Here is a 7,843-nt window from a genome sequence, read left to right as displayed (position 1 = left end):
TAACATTGACCATTCACTGGGGAAATAGGCTACCTTCTGTGGTTCTACAGTTAATCACTGATACTTATTATCAGATAAAGAGGATGACGATTGGAATAAATATACTAACTGGCAACCTCAAGAGTTTCTAAAGACGTACGATCAATTTTGAAATTTGTAGCTTCACTTTTGGAACTTGCTGCAGCACAAGTCATCAAATGGCTCGTAGTAGGCCTACATTCTACATACAGTAGAACAAATTTCTTTAATTAAAATTTCGTACCACATTGTGTGTTTATATACCAATACAAACTGCATCAGAAATAGTTATTTACATTTTCATGCATGCATAATTTTAAATAGAGTCAATATCAGTCTTGCATTAAATTACAAGATAATTTATTCTGCTGTGAAATGATTCCCAAGAACATGTGCGAATGTAAAATTCTTCCGACGATGATGAAACTGAAAGCATAATTTTACCTTTACATTTTTTTATTATTTCCAATGAATATGATAACATTACTGAACCACAAAGAAACCAATACAATTATTAATGATTCTCATTCGCACTAAGCTACTAAGATTAGTCTACAAGAAAAAAAAAATACTTAAAACCATGTATTTGTCATTTTTCATCACTCCGAATATACATACCATTTTGACTTTACTTAATACTGACCTTTGTTTACCTTAGGAAGAAAACGGCGGAATTTTTGAAACGGAAAACGAGCAGCACTGGGAACGGTGATTCGGTTAACGTCAAGATACCACCGTACCAAGCGAGAGGCACGCTGGGCAAGGCCACCGAAAGAAGGCGCTGGCCCCACCCACCCAACGGTTAAATGTAAACATAGAGGCTTGGTGTGATATCGGCAACCACCGTTAATGTGAGTGTCTAATGGATTTTTAGTTAGTTTAGAAAGAAACCCATCATTCGATTTAGGCATATGAAATCCAGTTGGGTAATAGGCCTACGGTATACACGTTCAACACTTCAGTACTTGTATGACACAAGATTGCTAGACCACAGACCACTCCCATTGGGACAATCATTACTATTCAAGCCGACTGTCCGTGGTGTTGCAAGCCTTACGCAAAACAATTCAACTTAAGTCATTATGGCAGCTTTCCCTCACCACCCGCCATCCGACGACATAACCATGAGTTCAGGATTGTTTGCATTTACCGTAATTGCCTTGCTGGCTGTTGGTTTTACCCTTGGCTACAAAGCTAGTGGGTTGCAAATTAGGCATCTAAGAGACAGAAGGGACCAGTTACTAAGGAATATCTATGAGTTGGAGGAAAGGATGTACGATGAATGAAGAGAATGTTATTCCCAGACATATGAAAAGGTATGACACCATAGGAATCCTTTAAATGTTTTGAATTTTGATTAAGTGAATGACTAGCATAGGCTGATCATAATTATCCTATAAGCTTGTCCGGTTTTGGTAATTCTAAGCCGCGTGTCCGCGGTGAGCTAGACTGTGGCAATTGGCGTTTTCCTATGTTATTTTACTTGCTGTACAAGAATTTAAAGTAATATTTTGTCACCCGGTTGTAACTAAACTGTGATTGACCTTTGAATACTACACGACTTGAATTACCTAACGCAGGGTAGGTCTAAGCCGGCATTCCGCGGCAAGCCCGCCCCCCCACCTCCATAGCTGATACGGCAAAATTGTAACCAGTAAACGGTAATTTTTCGGAAGACTCCAGCCAGCCATTTCCAAAGGTGCCAACTAGCCATTTTTGCATGAAAAACCATTTTGGATTTTTCATGCAAAAATGGCCAGGAAATGATGAGGTAGTAAAAGAATCGGGTAATTCTAAAGGAAGTCCTTATGAAGCTAGACTATAATTGACGTTTTCCTATGTTATTTACTTTCTTTAGAAGAATTTAAAGTAATTTTAATGGCCGTTGCAACTAAGCTGTCATTGACCTTTGAAGACTACAGAGCTTGTATTATCAACGTGGGGCAGGTCTGCCGGCATTCCGCTGGCAAGCCCCACCTCCATAGCTAATCGGCAAAATTGTAACTAGTAAACCCCTAAAATACCAACCTAACGTACCCTAGAGGTGTTTTACTGGTTACAATTTTGTATAGTTATGGAGGGGAGGTGGGGGGCTTGTCATGAATGCCGGGCTTAGACCTACCCCAGGGTACTTCTAAGTCGTGTAGTCTTCAAAGGTCTGACGGTATATTTACAGCCGGCCGACAAATATGATGACTTTAAATTCTTGTAAAGCAAGTAAAATAAAATAGAAAACGCCAATTGCCAGTCTAGCTCACAGCGACAGCCGGCTTAGAATTACCAAAGAACCTAAAAATACTCAACCTAACGTAAACTAGGGTGTTTACTGGTTACAATTTTGCATTATTAGTTATGGAGGGGGCTGGTATTGTCTTACCTTACAAGTCCTTATTTTTCTCTGCTATTAGGCATTTGCGAAGGTTATGTATTGAGAAGAAATTTTTTGTTTTGATGTGATTTACCCAAGAAAAATATAAATTATAAAGCGGGAGGTGGCTGGAGTCTAACGAAAAATAACCGTGAAGCGGTGGTGGCTTGCCGCGGAATGCTGGCTTAGACCTACCCTGCGTTAGGCAATTCAAGTCGCATAGTCTTCAAAGGTCAATGACAGCTTAGTTACAGCCGGCCGACAAAATATTACTTTAAATTCTTGTAAAGCAAGTAAAATAACATAGAAAAATGTCAATTGCCATAGTCTAGCTCCCCGCGGACAGCCGGCTTAGAATTACCCCAGTTTCCACTTAGAACCGGGGCCAGACTGAATACAGTTTTCAAAAAATGTCCCACTTTATAGCCATAAAGTTGAATAAAAAAAAATGGCCCACTTTATAGCCTATTGGTTATGTTCAGAATAAGAATTTATTCATGGCTTTCAGATGACTTACTAATAGTAGGACATATGAAAAAAGGCAAGGTCAGCCTGGCCAATGATAGGCCAGATGGCTGAGATCCTGAGCTTTCAAGACATTATTTTAATCAGTAGTAGGCTGCTTGTTAAAGTAACATGTATTAACTTGCTGTAGTTTTTTGGGCCAATTGTGTAAAGAAGTAGGCCTGTGGAAGAAAGCGTCATGTGTTCTTATATGAGTACAACCCACCATTTGTGTGTTGCACTCCACAGTGTGAGCTGGGGTCACATTAGGCTATTGAAGCTTGTCAGGCACTTAACGTTTCAGATGCTATGTGAGACTGTTATTCCTAGAAATTGAATGAATTGCCGATGGCTATTTTAGTAAGGCACGTCTGTAGAAAGGTCATCAAGGTCAGGACAAATTGATGAATAAGTTACATATATACAAGCTTACTGTGACAGACCAAATTTAACAAGTAGGCCTAAAGATGAAGCTGTTCTCATGAAAATGACACAAATTTTGTTGAGTCAAGCTCTGCTATTAATAGAATTTATCATGTAGCTGAGAGAAGTGATAATAATTCCTTAAAAGTAGAAACTTGAAGGAATTACTCAGCCTCATCGTTGGTAGACCAAATTGGTATCATCTATCTTTGGGCCAGGCATGTCCTCCACTCCACCACCACTAACAGACGAAGGTACATGCAGTATAGCCAATTGGTTACTGGCCTTAAGGAAAAGCTGTCGGCAACTACCTCAACAAGCTTTTGAAACAAGCAATCAGCAGAGGTTGTCCCCCATCCCTGCTACTTGTCATCCCGAGCCTAACCTTACAAAATTTGCTTTTCACTCTAGGGATGTTAAGAAAATTCTAGATAGCTGGATGGAGAAGATCCAGATGGTTTCTTCCCTTTTACTTTTAAAAATGTTTCTAGTGTGTTGCTTAGTAGATTCTATAGATTTTTAATCTGGCATAGTAACTTTGCAGATGACAGCAAGCTTAATCAAATATACAGCACCTGTTCCAAAGAGTGGCACATATTAGACTACAGTAATTACAGGCCAATTTATATTCTCTCTCTACTTCCCAAGTTGCAAAAAAAACTTATTTTTAAGCCACTCTACAAGTATGTGGAGTCCAAAGGAATGTTGACTGCTAGTCGGTTTGCATATAGGAGGCAGTTAGGTATCTAGAGTGCCCTCTTAGACATCACATACCATTTGTAAGAGAGCCATGATAAGTGTTTTGAGTGCAGTGTAATTCAAATGGATCTAAGCACCGCTTACAATTTGGTAAATCACAAGGCACTTGTACATAAACTTACGAATCTAGGATTTCCTTATGGGTAGGCAGCAGCAAATTGCTGTTGATGGAATCTCTGACCAACTAGACCTATTGTGCCGGGAGTTCCACAGGGTAGTGTTCTTATTTTTAGTGTATGCAAGTGATATGGTTGTTGACCCGGAAAACAAGATTGTTCAGTATGCTGATGATGCAACACATGCAGGTATAGTAGTCTCCACTTATGATAAATCATGCTGCCCATAGTCTCAGTCATGACATGGAACTGATTAGTGAATAGCATAGTTAGTGGGTGGATGGGACTCTGCTAAATTAGTCAGAAACTTTAACTAGTCTAGGTGTAACTTTTGACACATCTTACTTTTGAGAAACATCATACAGAAGTGTTAGAAAATGCCTCATGGAAGTTAGGTATTGTACATAAGGCCTCATATATTTATAATAGTAATAAAATCAGTGCAACCTGGTTGTTCCGACACGATATACAAACCGTCGGTCCTTGACATTAGGAATTACTTTCAGCATAGGCTGGAAACGGCCGTTAAACTCTTGAGCAAGGTGGGTAGGCAGGTATTCCCACCTACCCAGATGTAAACATTCCAGTTTCAAACATCTAACTGACCTGGTAGTTATATATATAGCTTAAGTCCCTGACGTGACGGCAGAATTTAAAAAACTCGCGGCAATCGCCGATCGGGTAGTCAGGTGGTCCACCTGTGCGCCCTCTACCCAGGTAACTGGAACCATTCTACATATTCCTCAGATCTTCTCTGCCACCGTAACGGTGACATCGTTGGAATTTCATTCGCAGCCTGTGTTTTTCAGTTGTTTTGGTGAAGTACACTTTGGCTTTGGCTTTCGCTCGCTTTTGGATTTGCTTTTGGATTATTCTTAGACCTTTTAGATACTGATTGGTTTGAATCTTTGCTTGTGCTTTGGATCTCTGTTTTGGTTTTTTCAACATGTCTGACTCTTCATCGAGTGTAAGAATGTGTGTGAGGGGATGTAAGACTAGACTTGCTAAAGCCTCTTTGGATCCCCATCAAATATGTGTAAAATGTAGAGGTAGGAGTTGTGAATTGGACGATAGATGTGATGAATGTTTGGGTCTGTCTGAAAGAGAATGGTTAGATTACAACCGATATGTGAGGAAACTTGAAAGAGACTGGCTCAGAAGAGCCAAGAGTTCTATATCTCACTCTTCAAGAGACAGCCAGGGGTTAGATATTTCCTTGCCCCATTCTAACAATCCAATTGATCCTTCCGCAGTAGCGGTAATTTCTAACTCCCATTCTGATACAGGTAATAAAGAACCAACTCTTCAGGATATGATGGGGGCCATTCAAACCCTAGGAAAACAGGTAGAATCCCTTGCAGAAGACAGGGAGAAGTTATGGTCTGATATGAGAGATCTAAAAAGTGAAAAGATTAGTGCAAATGCAGTGGAGGGTGCGGCCGCTTGGTCCTGTCGCGCTCCTAGTCCTGGACCTCTTCCAAGCTCACCAACCCCTGTGAGAAGGAATGTCGAAAGACGAAGGGAGGCGAGAGGCTTTAGTCCTCGAGCGGTCGTCCCCTCGAGCGTACCTGTTGACGCTTCCCAGGACGCTCACCCTCGCCATAGAAAAGGCGAGGTTAAGTCGCGTTCTTCGTCTTCGGACGACGCAGTCCCCAGACGGGGCTGGCGTCTTAAGTCAGAATCGAGACCTCTCGAGAAAACTTCCCGCTATTGAAGGACGTCGTAGAGAGACAAATCAGGCTCCAGGGTGTAGCCACTGGAGCAGTCCGGAGCGCTTTCCTTCCAACTCCGAAGGCAGCTCTCCCACCAAGAGTAGACGTAAACTGGCAGGTCCGATCAGGACACCTGACAGCAAGAAGGTGGACGCATTACTACCCTCTGCACATGCCCCTCCCCTTCCCTCGGATTGGTACTCGTCCCCAGAACACTCTCCACAATCCTTACGGGACGTTGAGGAAGAGTTGATAGATGAAGTTGCGGCTTCCCCGGTCTGTCCCCAGCAGCAGGAAGCTCCACAATTACTACTGATTAAAGATATGCAGCAGAAGCTCTCTTCCCTTGTTCAAGTCTTACAGCTTACAGGAAAGAAGGATACGGTTCGTCCTCCGATTGCTGTATGCCACCCGGAAGATACTTGGGACAGATGTCGCACAGGCGGCCAGTTCTCAAGTGACTTCAAGGATCGGCGGTACAGCGAACACAGAAAGAAGATTGGTCCTACTCAAGAAGTTCTGATCGCTGTACGTCAACCTGAGGAAGCTTTTGACCGATGTCGCACAGGCGGCCAGTTCTCAAGTGACCTCAAGGTTTGGCGGGACAGCGAACGACAGAAGGCTGGACGCCAGGACGCACAAGAAGTTGGACAACAAGGCTCCAAACGTCATCTGGCTGGAAGCAAAGACGTTGATCTGCAGGAAGACAGACGCCAAGACACCAGGCGTCAAGGAGTTCGGCACCAGGACGCCAAGCGTCATGAAACTGGACGCCAAGAAGTTGATTTCTTAGAGGAGAGACTCCAAGACTCCAGGCGTCTAGAGATTGGTCTCCAGGACGCCAGGCGTCAAGAATTTGGACGCCAGGACGTCAAGCGTCATGAGACTGTACGCCGGGAAGTTAATCTTTTAGAAGATAGACTCCAAGACACCAGGCGTCAAGAAATTGGACGTCAATATGCTCTAACAGGATGCCAGGATGCCAAACGTCAAGATGACGGACGCCAGGACTTCAAGCGTCATGAAACTGAACGCCAATATACAAAGGAGGACTTTACCGACCCGATAACAGGACAGCAGTCGGATGGTGTGGAAGACGATCTGCCTCACTCACTAGACAATCCGGTGGATGACATATCGGACGAGGAAGAGCGAAAAGATCAACATCCCTCTTTGGACTTAAAGAGACTAATGAAAGTTTTCACGGAACTTTTCCTGATAACTTCATTCCAGCTTCTCCTCGTTCTCCTCCATCGGAATTTACTTTAAGAAAGACGTCGTCTCACGCAGCTTCTTTACGTAAAATGGTTATGTCTCGCTCATCCAAACGGGCTTTAAAATTGATGGAAGTGTGGATGAATACTAAGAAAGATCTAGGCCGGACGGTGTTCTCCTTTCCCCAGCCAGACTAGCTTCTAGATCTAGCGTTTGGTACGAGACTGGAGAATCTCTTGGCCTAGGAGTTCCTCTTCTTCCCAGGGGATTTCGAGCCTAGTAGACGCTTCCCGCCGCACAGCTATGGTGAAGTCAAAGGTGTTTTGGTCCGCGTCGGAAATGGACCACCTTCTCAAAGGAATCTTTAGGGCCTATGATGTATTTAATTTCCTTGACTGGACCCTGGGAGCCTTGGGTAAGAAGATGGACACCAGCAAGAATGCAGACACGGAGGATCTTGTACATATAATGGCTTGCATGGATAAGGCTCTCAGAGATGGTGCCAACGAGCTGGCGACACATTTCTCTGCAGGGATCTCAAAGAAAAGGGCACATCTTTGCTCTTTTCTTTCCAATGGAGTAACTACTATTAAAAAATCAGAACTCCTTTATGCTCCTCTTTCTGCTCATCTGTTCCCTCAAGAGCTGGTAAAAGAAGTCACAGCGGCCTTATCACAAAAGGCCACGAGGACTTGATTACGAAAACAGCTAAAAAGTGCTACCAACGA

General features: G+C 43.0%; 1 long non-coding RNA gene across 1 annotated transcript in view; it reads left to right on the top strand.

Annotated features, from left to right (window-relative positions):
- Positions 1–987: 987 nt before the first annotated feature.
- The window catches only part of LOC136838976 (uncharacterized), a 67,755-nt gene continuing 60,899 nt past the window's right edge, over positions 988–7,843 (top strand). The window contains exon 1 of the long non-coding RNA XR_010853169.1: positions 988–1,334. This is a non-coding gene — a long non-coding RNA (uncharacterized lncRNA). The remainder of the gene's footprint in view (positions 1,335–7,843) is intronic.

Source organism: Macrobrachium rosenbergii, chromosome 1 (assembly GCF_040412425.1).
Source record: "Macrobrachium rosenbergii isolate ZJJX-2024 chromosome 1, ASM4041242v1, whole genome shotgun sequence".
Classification (NCBI taxonomy): domain Eukaryota; kingdom Metazoa; phylum Arthropoda; class Malacostraca; order Decapoda; family Palaemonidae; genus Macrobrachium; species Macrobrachium rosenbergii.
Note: the sequence above shows the minus strand (reverse complement) of the source record. Positions and strands in the feature narration are given on the sequence as shown.